The sequence below is a fragment of the Amphiura filiformis genome, chromosome 18 (genome assembly GCF_039555335.1).
Source record: "Amphiura filiformis chromosome 18, Afil_fr2py, whole genome shotgun sequence".
In the NCBI taxonomy this organism is placed as follows: domain Eukaryota; kingdom Metazoa; phylum Echinodermata; class Ophiuroidea; order Amphilepidida; family Amphiuridae; genus Amphiura; species Amphiura filiformis.
The window spans coordinates 28,907,331-28,922,566 of NC_092645.1; positions in this window are offsets into that span (position 1 = coordinate 28,907,331).

Here is a 15,236-nt window from a genome sequence, read left to right on the forward strand (position 1 = left end):
ACTGCATTCACATCAGTGTGTCAAATATGATCACGATTTGATACAATTTTAACATAACCAAGTACTATGTCAAATATGTATCAAATATATTTTGACACATATTTGACATATCAAAAGTATGTCAAATATGATCCTGTTTGACATAATTTTGACACAAAATAATATTTGACATGATTTTGACACAAATGTGATTTGACACACTTTTGACATAGAACTATGTCAAAAATATGTCAAATTTTTTATACAAATTTGACATATGTCAAATTTATGTCAAATTTGTGTCAAATAAATGTCCCAATTCTTATCGTTTTTGTTTGACATAATTTTGACATATGTCAAAATTGTGTCAAATTTCGGTCAGGGTTATTAACTAAATGCAAACTATAGATGGCGCTATTTATCCTAAATCATATTTCTTTATTTGCAAGGGTTAGGTGATTAATACTGCCATTAAAACACCTGGAATAGGTGAAACAAGCAACAAGGAAATATTATAAACATATTTTATCAAACGATTAAAGGAATTATTTGTATTAAAAGCTTGAAAGAGTAATTTCCAGTAACTAAATAGCGCCACCTATTTTGTCATTAATAGGTACATTTTATATCCGAAAAAGCTTTAAAAATGCTATAAAAGTGAATAATTTTGTAAAGAGGGAAAATTAAAGTTGAGAATGACTCAAATGCATCTGTATACATTAACATGATATTACGTGTGGCTGTTTAAGCCTAAAATTTGGTTGTACATGTTTTGCTTGAAAAATTAATAAATGATCCCATCAAACAACCGTGTGCACCTGTGGTACTTGCACAATGAAAGACAATGTTTTGACTTACTGTGTGCAAAGATTCTTAAACAGTCATGTTCTTATCCGCTGCACATCAGGTTCAGAGATGGTTAGAAGACAATGTCAATATCACCCCATGGGAAGCAAGCGTGTCATGATTAGCTAATGTCGGCTATTATAATGCTGATGATGGTAAGTACTGTAATAGTTGGCCGTCTCAAGCCAAGTCAAAATGTAGTTAATGATACAGCAGCAGTACCTGGAATTTGTTTCATATCACAGATCCATCCGCTATTATAATGTTGATGATGGTAAATACTGTGATAGACGGCTGTCTCATTCATCTGTTTGTGAAAGTTGCATACTAGAAAACACTGGAATACACCTTGGTGAAATCTTATGCCACAGACACATCAGCTTATGTCAGCTATTATGTTGATGATGGTAAATACTGTGATAGATGTCTGTCTCATTCATCTGTTTGTGAAAGTTGCATACAAGAAAACACTGGAATACACCTTGGTGAAATCTTATGCCACAGACACATCAGCTTATGTCAGCTATTATAATGTTGATGATGGTAAATACTGTGATAGATGTCTGTCTCATTCATCTGTTTGTGAAAGTTGCATACAAGAAAACACTGGAATACACCTTGGTGAAATCTTATGCCACAGACACATCAGCTTATGTCAGCTATTATAATGTTGATGATGGTAAATACTGTGATAGATGGCTGTCTCATTCATCTGTTTGTGAAAGTTGCACACTAGAAAACACACCTTGGTGAATTCTTATTCCACAGACACATCAGCTTATGTCAGCTATTATAATGTTGATGATGGTAAATACTGTGATAGATGTCCGTCTCATCCATCTGTTTGTGAAAGTTGCATACTAGAAAACACTAGAATACACCTTGGTGAAATCTTATGCCACTGACACATCAGCTTATGTCAGCTATTATAATGTTGATGATGGTAAATACTGTGATAGATGTCTGTCTCATTCATCTGTTTGTGAAAGTTGCATACAAGAAAACACTGGAATACACCTTGGTGAAATCTTATGCCACAGACACATCAGCTAATGTCAGCTATTATAATGTTGATGATGGTAAATACTGTGATAGATGGCGGTCTCAAACCATGCAAGTCAAAATGTGTGTGGAATACAATGGAGGTTGCGGAAACAACAACACTCATCATGTGCATCGCCCTGCAACCTGAACCTAAAGAAACTGGCTGAAGGTTCGCCAGGCAGATTTTGTAGAATTTCCAAACCCAAACGGCCTTCTCCCAAACGTGCCGAAAGTATGAAGTTATGAATTATTTCAAACACACAGACTTCTGGCCATACAATATATCCACCACGCAATTCAGGATGAACCCATTAAGAAAAAAGTCATCTGTCAGCCCAAGTTGTTGTACCAAAGAAGCAATTTCCTTTCCTGTTTAAATATATTTGATGCCAACATTATATCTGTGTTTTCTAAATGTTAAGTGTGATTAAAAACAAACAAATATATTTCTATAGTTCGCTCATATTTTCAAAACATTTGCAAATCAATAATAAAAAAAAAATCATGAAAGTCTGACTTTTATTCATTTTCCTCAAACCCTGGTCCGTGATAAAATCATGTGATATACATGTGAATATTTCAGGTAAAATATTACAAGACTACAGGATCCCATGGAATTGCAGACGTTGTCTTCAACAGGACACTCTATGATATGGTCACACTGTACAGGAGGGTTGTAAGAAGAAGTGATGATGCCATGCAGATTGGCTCGTACAACCCCTTTATCCCAGCAAAAGGTTCAAAAACTTTATCTTGCCACAGAGCTGAGCAGGCACTGGACACAGATTACTGGACAAGAACGAAGAATCAATACTAACTTGTACAGGAGGGTTGTAAGACGAAGTGATGATGCCATGCAGATTGGCTTGTACAACCTCTTCATCCTAGCAACAGGTTCAAAACCTTATCTTGCCACAGAGCTGAGCCGACACTGGACGCAGAAATACTGGACAAGAACGCAGATTCAATACTAACTTGTACAGGAGGGTTGTAAGACGAAGTGATGATGCCATGCAGATTGGCTTGTACAACCTCTTCATCCTAGCAACAGGTTCAAAACCTTATCTTGCCACAGAGCTGAGCCGACACTGGACGCAGAATACTGGACAAGAACGCAGATTCAATACTAACTTGTACAGGAGGGTTGTAAGACGAAGTGATGATGCCATGCAGATTGGCTTGTACAACCTCTTCATCCTAGCAACAGGTTCAAAACCTTATCTTGCCACAGAGCTGAGCCGACACTGGACGCAGAATACTGGACAAGAACGAAGAATCAATACCAACATGTTTAGGAGAGGAGCAACAACAACAGCATTAGCAAGCATGTAATGATAAGTTAATGTCAGCAATTATAATGCTGATGATGGTAAGTACTGTGATAGGTGGCCGTCTCAAGCCAAGTAAAAGTGTACCCAATATATACACCATTAAAATATCATTTCCTCGGTGAACATTTTATCAATATTGTATTGTTTTGAAGGAATAGAGTATTTAAATAGAATTTGTACATTTAAAAACATTTTATATTTGCTTACATTTAAAGCATATTGTACAATTAAGTTGCTGTCACCAATTTCTTAATTCTAATTTTATAAATATTCAAATTAATTGCAAGTACTTCAAACTGAAAATTGTATAATTTCATGGTTTTGTATAAAAACAATATAATTCATAGGGAGTTTTCATTGATTTAATCAAGTTATCAAATATAGTTCGTTTATTTAAATTAAAATCTTGTAAAATTTGTATATTATAATGGCCAATCAACTCAATGAGGAGCAGCATACCATTCTACAATTGTGCAATAATTATTGTGTTTTTTTTAACTGGCCGGGCTGGCACCGGCAAGACTTTCCTTTTGCAGCAATTCATAAAACATCATCAACACAAGCATGGGAATCAGGGAATGGAGATAACCGCTACAACAAGGAAGCCAGCGCTACCATTGGGTGGAACCACTTATCTTTTTTTTGGCATTGGTTCAGGTCAATTGTCTTCTTATCAATTATTAAAGAATGTAAGTTCACAGGTGTTGTGCAAGAAGCTGCAAGACTTGGAGGTACTGGTTATTGACGAGATATCCATGATGAAGATCTCTATTTTTGAAAAGGTTGAGTTTATTTGTCGGCAGATCCGACACAATTCATGTCCATTTAGGGGATTGGATTTTATTCAGTTGCCAACTGTAAGTAGTGACTGTGTATTCAAATCATCTATATTTTTATCATCTGATATTTTTGTTGAACTTATGAATGTACATAGATTCCATAATTCTAATTTTATAAATATTCAAATTAATTGCAAGAAAGTACTTCAAACTGAAAATTGTATAATTTCGTGGTTTTGTATAAAAACAATATAATGCATAGGGTGTTTTCATTGATTTAATCAAGTTATCAAATATAGTTCGTTTATTTAAATTAAAATCTTGTAAAATTAGTATATTAGTATATTATAATGGCCAATCAACTCAATGAGGAGCAGCATACCATTCTACAATTGTGCGATAATTATAGTGGGGTTTTTTTAACTGGCCGGGCTGGCACCGGCAAGACTTTCCTTTTGCAGCAATTAATAAAACATCATAATTTCGTGGTTTTGTATAAAAACAATATGTAATTCATAGCATGTTTTCATTGATTTAATCTGGTTATCAAATATAGTTCATTTATTTAAATTAAAATCTTGTAAAATTAGTATATTATAATGGCCAATCAACTCAATCGACTTGGAGGTACTGGTAACTGATGAGACGTCCATGATGGATATCTCTATTTTTGAAAAGGTCGAGTTTATTTGTCGGCGAGTCCAAAACAATTCATGTCCATTTGGGGGGAATTCAGCTTGTTGTATGTACAGGGAATTTTTCCAGTTACCACCTGTAAGTAGTGACTATTATTTATTCAAATCATCTATATTTTTATCATTTGTAGATATTTGTGTTGAACTTATGAATGTACATAGACAATCGGAACCCGATTTGTTGACAATTGCTTGAGGATGCAAGATATGGCATCCTCAGTAAATCTTCATTATCATTATTAAATTCATTGTCCCGTCCTCTGGCTGGTCCACACAGCTGTTTGATGGGATCATTTATTAGTTTTTCAAACAAAACATCATGTACAACCCAATTGGTAGGCTTAAACAGCTTAAAGCTGTATCATACTAATGTATACAGATGCATTTGAGTCATTTTCAACTTTAATTTCCCCTTATTTACAACATTATTCACTTTCACAGCATTTTTAAAGCTTTTTCGGATATAAAATGTATCTACTTATGACAAGATAGGTGGCGCTATTTAGATACTGGAAATTATTCTTTCAGGCTTTTAATAAAAATAATTCCTTTTATTTTTTGATGAAATATGCTTATAAAATTTCTTTGTTGCTTGTTTCACCTATTCCACCTGTTTAAAATGGCAGTATTGATTGCCTACCCCTTGCAAATTAAGAAATATGACTTATGATAAATAGCGCCATCTATAGTTTGCATTTTCTTAATAATGAAGCCACTTCTATATACATCAAACAACCGTGTCCAGGGGGTACGTTTGTACTGCCACAAACATGATGTTTGAAGTATTTTTAAATACATTAAGAGGCAGCGAAATGGAGGAGAGGGAAGCTATTTACAAAGCATGCGATTCTGGGAGGGATAAGTCTGTACTGAAAACTTGCATTGCACCTGCCAATTTAATTCTGAAGGCAAGTCGCCAGATGTGCTTGTCAAAAATATGTTTCATATATCAAATACACTAGTTAATGGTCTGTCTGGCAGTTACCAAAATGACCCAGGCTGGTCTGATAGTTTCATTTGAAGATGGCTCTATATGCTGAGGAATATGATGTAAATATAATTTTCATTTTAAATATGTTATTTTCTTTTCCAACAGGGAGATATAACATTGCGATTGGTTTGTTGGAGGCGGCCCCAAAGGAACTCCTGAGGAGGGAGGTCAAAGCTGACTTTGTAGAGAAAATGCAAGCAAAGGATGCATATGAAGTAATTCCAGTGCTGCTGATTGGTAGCAAGGAAGCATTAAATCACAACCTTTCCCACTTTTACCTCCTGGGTGGGAATCACCTCACAGCAGCTCTGCGAGGTACAGTACAGACACTCTGCTGTGAGGTGTATGCAGAGTGGATGGCAGTGGAGGCTCTTAAAGTGGCCTCGATTCAGGTAAGATAGGGAATCCCCATATGTTACGTTCAACTTCCATATTTTGACAGTCTTCATCCAGTTTAGTAATAGTATTGGTATATGGCATAATGATATTGAAAATTTTACACTGCTGCTAACTCTGCAGGATAACCTAATCATGTTCAGAAGAATGCTGTATTCAGAATGCAATCTTCCAGAGACAGAGAATAAAGTTATCTGTTGAGGAATACATAATCCAAATATTTACATTTTGAATTTGTTATTTTCTATTCCATCAGGGAAATATAACATTGCGATTGGTTTGTTTATATTTGGGTGGGAATCACCTCACAGCAGCTCTGCGAGGTTCAGTAGAGACAATCTGCTGTGAGGTATATGCAGAGTTAACAGCAGTGGAGGCCCTTCGAGTTGCGTCGTGGCATAACGACATACAGAATTTTACACTGCCGCCAACTCTGCAGGATAACCTGATCATGTTCAGGAGGATGCTGTACTCTGCATGTAATCTCCCAGATACAGCAGAGCCGGGCAATATGACGGTTGAGTATCGGCGAAATTGTATCCTTGCACTTGGCAAGCGCCTGGAAACAGATACAAAGAAGTAAAGGGTATGTGAAACATTAATTCCAAACGTAATATTCTATCAGAGTAGATTCATTCTAGGAATCATCAACAAAAGTGGTATCCATTTATTATGACAGGTATGGGTATTTATTTGATGACTTGGTGTTACATATTCACAACCATTGTTCATATTTTTCAAGCGTCAAATATGATATATCCAATCTGCAGATAGCACATCGAAAGAGTGAACACTTTTCCATATAAGACCAAATCATACAGAGTGCCTTATAAGGGCAGTAATTACACTGTTCCAAAAGATGGCCGGAAATGGCAAAAACCAATGCCATGACAAAGAAAATGTCAGGATGGCAGTGTGAATGTAATTTGACTTTTAAAATGCTTTGGATGTATAAGATGCAATAACTTGTCCTGCATCTTTAGATCATATTTTTCGAAGCCAAATTCATTTCATTCATATTTCAATAGTTCAAGCTGGTCAGCAAATATGGAGATGCACATTTTGCAATGAAAAGCGAGAGTTTGTCCCTTGCAAAGCAACGAAAATTGTTGAATTTCACAACCACCAAGTTTTTTTATAAATGATTTGGATGTATAAGATGCAACAACTTGTCCTGCATCTTTAGATCATATTTTTCGAAGCCAAATTCATTGCATTCATATTTCAAGAGACAGTGGTCAGCAAATATGGAGATGCACACTTTGCAATGAAAAGGAGATGTGTCCCTTGCAAAGCAAGGAAAATTGTTGAATTTCACAACCACCAAGTTTTTTATATTCTCTAAAGAAAAAGGAACTATTGGTAGGCATAAAAGAGTGGATTACAAAGCAATTCGGGAAGGGAGAGTTTTTTCATAACTGAAGGCTTGTCTGATGGAGAGGAGTTGAAAAAAGCAAGTGCGTACTCATTGCAGATATTAAAAGATATCATCACATGTTAATGGAGAGGAGTAATGAGGAACTAATCATTTGTCTTCAGGTAAAATATATATATCACTGGTGTCATCTAGTTGGGTGAATAAAGAGCAAACATAATGCCAGTGGCCACCGTACAAAAATGTCAACCAGACAGCAGCTGTTAGGAATCATGAGATACCAACAGATTTGTGACCGTGTTCAAAAATCATCTTCTGTTGTTATCTAAGGGTTAATATTTCGGCCTTATGTATAGCCGAAGTACTCACATTCAGCTCAATTATAGATGTTGTTTTTAGACATTTGGGAATTCAGACATTAAACACAGTCAACTTTATGTAACGCCCTGTGCTATTACCAATATTGTTACTGATAATGCTATTTTATATGTTTGTGACCACATGATGCGAGGGGGGACACATAGCATATACGCGAGTGTCACGGTGCAATAGAATATAACTATTCAAAAGAGTATGCAGGGACACAGGTGGACAAAGATTTACTTAAGGCTGCAATGCAGCAATGGTAAATACATAAGTAAACACACAGTTGATGGAGAACACATAATTGCTATCAGGTGGACATACAGCCATGGCATCTGGCTGGTAATCAGGGGGCAGGAGGGGGATGTTTGTAAGAGGATATCTTATTGCTTATTGGAGGAGGCACCAAAGGAACTCCTGAGGAGGGAGGTCAAGGCGGACTTTGTTGAAAAAATGCACGCAAAGGAAGCGTATGAAGTCATTCCAGTGCTGCCTATTGGCAGCAAGGAAGCATTTAATCACAACCTTCCCCACTTTTACCTCCTGGGTGAGAATCACCTCACAGCAGCTCTGCTAGGTACAGTACAGACAATCTGCTGTGAGGTATATGCAGAGTTGATGGCAGTGAAGGCTCTAAGAGTTGCATCATGGCATAACGACATACAGAATTTTACACTGCCGCCAACTCTACAGGATAACCTGATAATGTTCAGGAGGATGCTGTACTCTGCATGTAATCTCCCAGATACAGTAGCGCCGGGCAATATGACGGTTGAGTAACGGCGAAATTGTATCCTTGCACTTGGCAAGCGCCTGGAAACAGATAAAAAGAAGAAAAAAGGGTATGTGAAACATTAATTCCAAACGTAATATTCTATCAGAGTAGATTCATTCTAGGAATCGTCAACAAAAGTGGTATCCCTTTCTTATGACAGGTATGGGTATTTATTTGATGACTTGGTGTTACATATTCACAACAATTGTTCATATTTTTCAAGCGTCAAATATGATATATCCGATCTACAGACAGCACATCGAAATGAAATGAAAAGTGAACACTTTTTCCATATAAGACCAAATCATGCAGAGTGCCTTATAAGGGCAGTAATTACACTGTTCCAAAAGATGGCCGGAAATGGCAAAAACCAATGCCATCGCAAAGAAAATGTCAGGATGGCAGTGTGAATGTAATTTGACTTTTAAAATGCTTTGGATGTATAAGATGCAATAACTTGTCCTGCATCTTTAGATCATATTTTTCGAAGCCAAATTCATTTCATTCATATTTCATTAGTTCAAGAGACAGTAGTGGTCAGCAAATATGGAGTTGCACATTTTGCAATGAAAAGGGAGAGGTTTGTCCCTTGCAAAGCAAGGAAAATTGTTGAATTTCATAACCACCAAGTTTTTTTTATATTCTCTAAAGAAAAAGGAACTAATGGTAGGCATAAAAAAGTGGATTACAAAGCAATTCGGGAAGGGAGAGTTTTATTCATAACTGAAGGCTTGCCTGATGGAGAGAAGTTGAAAAAAAAGAATGCCTCTATGGTGAAACTAAGGAACGTATATTACTTCAGTGATTGTGCAGCATCACAATATTAAGAATCTGAATAATCTCCTAAAACATGAGGATTTTGGAGTCCCAGGCGAATGGAATTTTTTCGCAACGTCACACAGGAAAAATGCATGCGATGGAATAGGAGGTACGGTAAAGTGCGAGACTGCCAAAGCGAGTCTGCAAGCAACAATATGTGCCCACATTCTAACTCCCATACAGCTGTTCGACTGGGCATCATCCAAAATTACAGGGGTTAAGTTCTTTTACGTCCATAAAGAGGCTCTTGAAGATCATGGAAAGCAACTTGATGAGAGATTGTCACAGTTTCAGACAATTTCCGGTACACGTAGCCACCATTGCTTTGTCCCAGTGGACAGCAAAACTCTACAAAAACTATTCAAAAGAGTATGCAGGGACACAGGTGGACAGAGATTTACTTAAGGCTGCAAGATAAATGCAGCAATGGTAAATACATAAGTAAACACACAGTTGATGGAGAACACATAATTGCTATCAAGTGGACATACAGCCATGGCATCTGGCTGGTAATCAGGGGGCAGTAAGTACTATATGAAATGTGCTGAACAATATATAGCATATACACGAGTGTCACAGTGCAAAAGATTGAAAACTATTCAAAAGAGTATGCAGGGAAACAGGTGGACAAAGATTTACTGGATGCTGCAAGGTAAATACAGTAATGGTAAATACATAAGTAAACACACAGTTGATGGAGAACACATAAAAGAGAAAAAGTGACAAAAAATGAAAAGACCAAAGAAAACTTCAGCAGGAAGCAGTGGAAAGAGTGATGAGATACCAGATCTTTATGTACAGTTAATACTGAGCAAACTTGACCAAAATGTGTATATTCCAAGGTTATAGGATAGGATATAGGGAGATATAACATTGCTATTGGTTTATTGGATGAGGCCCCAAAGGAACTCCTGAGGAGGGAGGTCAAGGCAGACTTTGTTGAAAAAATGCACGCAAAGGAAGCGTACGAAGTAATACCAGTGCTGCTGATTGGCAGCAGGGAGACATTCAGTCACAACTTTTCCCGCTTTTATCTCCAGGGTGGGAATCACCTCATAGCAGCTCTGCGAGGTACAGTACAGACAATCTGCTGTGAGGTGTATGCAGAGTTGATGGCAGTGGAGGCCCTGCGAGTTGCATCATGGCATAACGATATACAACATTTTACACTAGCACCAACTCGGCAGGATAACCTGATCATGTTCAGGAGGATGCTTTATTCCGCATGCAAAATACAGCAGAGCCGGGCAAGATGACAGTTGAATACCGCCAAAATTGCATCCTTGCGCTTGTCAAGCGCCTGGAAACGGATACAAAGAAGGAAAGGGTATGTGAAATATTAAATGCAAACTTGAAATTCTATCAGAGTAGGTTCATTCTAGGAATCATCAACAAAAGTGGTATCCCTTTCTTATGACAGGTATGGGTATTTATTTGATGACTTGGTGTTACATATTCACAACAATTATTTATATTTTTCAGGCGTCCAATATGATATATCCGATCTGCAGATAGCACATCGAAACGAAATGAAGAGTGAACACTTTTTCCATATAAGACCAAATTATACAGAGTGCCTTATATGGGCAGTAAATACACTGTTCCAAAAAGATGGCCGGAAATGGCAAAAACCAATGCCATCGCAAAGAAAATGTCAGGATGGCAGTGTAAATGTAATTGACTTTTAAAATGCTTTGGATGTTTAAGATGCAACAACTTGTCCTGCATCTTTAGATCATATTTTTCGAAGCCAAATTCATTTCATTCATATTTCAATAGTTCAATCTGGTCAGCAAATATGGAGATGCACATTTTGCAATTAAAAGGGAGAGCTTGTCTCTTGCAAAGGAAGGAAATATGTTGAATTTCACAACCAGCAAGTTTTTATATTCTCTAAAAAGGAACTAATGGTAGGCATAAAAAAGTGGATTACAAAGCAATTCGGGAAGCGAGAGTTTTTTTCATAACTGAAGGCTTGCCTGATGGAATGGAGTTGAAAAAAAGCAAGTGCGTACTCATTGCAGATATTAAAAGATATCATCACATATTAATGGAGAGGAGTAATGAGGAACTAATCATTTGTCTTCAGGTAAATATATCACTGGTGTCATCTAGTTGGGTGAATAAAGAGCAAACATAATGCCAGTGGCCACCTTACAAAAATGTCAACCAGACAGCAGCAGCTGATAGGAATCATGAGATACCAACAGATTTGTGACCATGGTTTATTACAGTGGTGTTCAAAGATCATCTTCTGATGTTATCTAAGGGTTAATATTTCGGCCTTATGTATAGCCAAAGTACTCAAATGCAGCTCAATTATAGATGTCGTTTTTAGACATTTGGGAATTCAAACATTAAACACAGTCAACTCTATGTAACGCCCTGTGCTATTACCAATATTGTTACTGATAATGCTATTTTATGTTTGTGACCACATGGTGCGAGGCGGGACACATAGCATATACGTGAGTGTCACAGTGCAAACGAATATAACTATTCAAAAGAGTATGCAGGGACACAGGTGGACAAATATTTACTTAAGGCTGCAAGGTAAATGCAGCAATGGTAAATACATAAGTAAACACACAGTTGACGGAGAACACATAATTGCTATCAGGTGGACATACAGCCATGGCATCTGGCTGGTAATCAGGGGGCAGGAGGGGGATGTTTGTAAGAGGATATCTTATTGCTTATTGGAGGAGGCACCAAAGGAACTCCTGAGGAGGGAGGTCAAGGCAGACTTTGTTGAAAAAATGCACGCAAAGGAAGCGTACAAAGTAATACCAGTGCTGCAGATTGGCAGCAAGGAAGCATTAAATCACTACCTTTCCCAATTTAACTCCTGGGTGGGAATCACCTTACAGTAGCTCTGCGAGGTACAGTAGAAACAATCTGCTGTGAGGTATATGCAGAGTTAACGGCAGTGGAGGCCCTGCGAGTTGCGTCGTGGCATAACGACATACAGAATTTTACACTGCCGCCAACTCTACAGGATAACCTGATAATGTTCAGGAGGATGCTGTACTCTGCATGTAATCTCCCAGATACAGCAGAGCCGGGCAATATGACGGTTGAGTATCGGCGAAATTGTATCCTTGCACTTGGCAAGCGCCTGGAAACAGATACAAAGAAGAAAAAAGGGTATGTGAAACATTAATTCCAAACGTAATATTCTATCAGAGTAGATTCATTCTAGGAATCGTCAACAAAAGTGGTATCCCTTTCTTATGACAGGTATGGGTATTTACTTGATGACTTGGTGTTACATATTCACAACAATTGTTCATATTTTTCAGGCGTCAAATATGATAAATCCGATCTGCAGATAGCACATCGAAATGAAATGACGAGTGAACACTTTTTCCATATAAGACCAAATCATACAGACTGCCTTATAAGGGCAGCAATTACACTGTTCCAAAAGATAGCCGCAATTGGCAAAAACCAATGCCATCACAAAGAAAATGTGAGGATGGCAGTGTGAATGTAATTCGACTTTTAAAATGCTTTGGATGTACCAGATGCAACAACTTGTCCTGCATCTTTAGATCATATTTTTCGAAGCCAAATTCATTTAATTCATATTTTAATAGTTCAAGAGACAGTGGTCAGCAAATATGGATGCACATTTTGCAATGAAAAGGGAGAATTTGTCCCGTGCAAAGCAAGGAAATATGTTGAATTTCACAACCACCAAGTTTTTTATAATCTCTAAAGAAAAAGGAACTAATGGTAGGCATAAAAAAGTGGATTACAAAGGAATTCGGGAAGGGAGAGTTTTTTTCATAACTGAAGGCTTGTCTGATGGAGAGGAGTTGAAAAAAGCAAGTGCGTACTCATTGCAGATATTAAAAGATATCATCACATGTTAATGGAGAGGAGTAATGAGGAACTAATCATTTGTCTTCAGGTAAATATATATCACTGGTGTCATCTAGTTGGGTGAATAAAGAGCAAACATAATGCCAGTGGCCACCTTACAAAAATGTCAACCAGACAGCAGCAGCTGTTAAGAATCATGAGATACCAACAGATTTGTGACCATGGTTTATTACAGTGGTGTTCAAAGATCATCTTCTGATGTTATCTAAGGTTAATATTTCCGCCTTATGTATAGCCGAAGTACTCAAATGCAGCTCAATTATAGATGTCGTTTTTAGACATTTGGGAATTCAGACATTAAACACAGTCAACTCTATGTAACGCCCTGTGCTATTACCAATATTGTTACTGATAATGCTATTTTATATGTTTGTGACCACATGGTGCGAGGGGGGACACATAGCATATATGCGAGTGTCACAGTGCAATAGAATATAACTATTCAAAAGAGTATGCAGGGACACAGGTGGACAAAGATTTACTTAAGGCTGCAATGCAGCAATGGTAAATACATAAGTAAACACACAGTTGATGGAGAACACATAATTGCTATCAGGTGGACATACAGCCATGGCATCTGGCTGGTAATCAGGGGGCAGGAGGGGGACGTTTGTAAGAGGATATCGGTAAGTATAGTGCATGAAGTCAGCGGAATAATTAATTACATAAGGTTTACAAGAATTAAACACTTTTGTTTCATTCTCTAACAATATTGGATTGTACGCGACAAATTCAAAGGCAGGTGTGTGGTAACAACATCAAAATTTACCAGAGGAGATGCTATATGTGAATACAAGGGTGATTTATGTGATGACAATATGTATTGCCAGAAATATTTGGTATGGTGCAAAAGAATGAAAACTATTCAAAAGAGTATGCAGGGACACAGGTGGACAAAGATTTACTTAAGGCTGCAAGGTAAATGCAGCAATGGTAAATACATAAGTAAACACACAGTTGATGGAGAACACATAATTGCTATCAGGTGGACATACAGCCAATGGCATCTGGCTGGTAATCAGGGGGCAGCACTAATGTAATGTGCTGAAGAATACATAGCATATACATGAGTGTCACAGTGCAAAAGAATGAAAACTATTCAAAAGAGTATGCAAGGACACAGTTGATGGAGAACACATAATTGCTATCAGGTGGACATACAGCCTTCATCTTCATCACTACCACCATCTACACACCTGTCACCTGAAACAACTCCAGCCTCCTCTACTACATATACACCTACCAGCTCATGACATGTTTTTGAAAGAAGAGGAATCTCTATTAACGGTCTGTCCCACTGCGTAGTTCGTCTCCTCAAAATGGGACACATCTTATTGTGTCATGTGTAGACAACAGGGGGAGAAAATTGTTAAAAAGAAGAAGACAGGAAGCGGCAAGGAGACAAAAGAGAATGGACATGGCCAGTGATGCCAGTGTGGGATGAAGTGATCTCCAATTCCCAGAAAAACTTCAACCTCGATCGTAATGTCACCATCGACAAGGCAATGGTCAAATATTGAGGCTTCAAAGCCACGACTAAGAACTTTCATGCTGCTAAAACCAATCAGACCTCGGTTTAAGTTGGCGGATTCGATCACTGGGTATACAGCTAACTTCATCACCCACCCATTTAATGGTGGTAAGCCATCAACCATGAAGGATATAGCAATGACTGTCATGCACAAGATGTACATGCAGCGTGTTGTAGAGTGTAATATAGCAAACAAGATCACAGTACTAAACCGATAAACAAGTTTTGCTCATTTCATTTTCATGATAGCAATATTAAATTTTTTGCTAAATAAAATAGTGTTCATAATTAAAATCACTTTTGTTGGTTGTTTTTCAAATTCATATTTCCAGGAAGAAGCCAAACACGAGGTCGGGCTCAAGTTTGGAAAAGGTCCCATAGCCAATTCATTGGATCAAGTCCTGAAGAAACACCATGTGGAAAG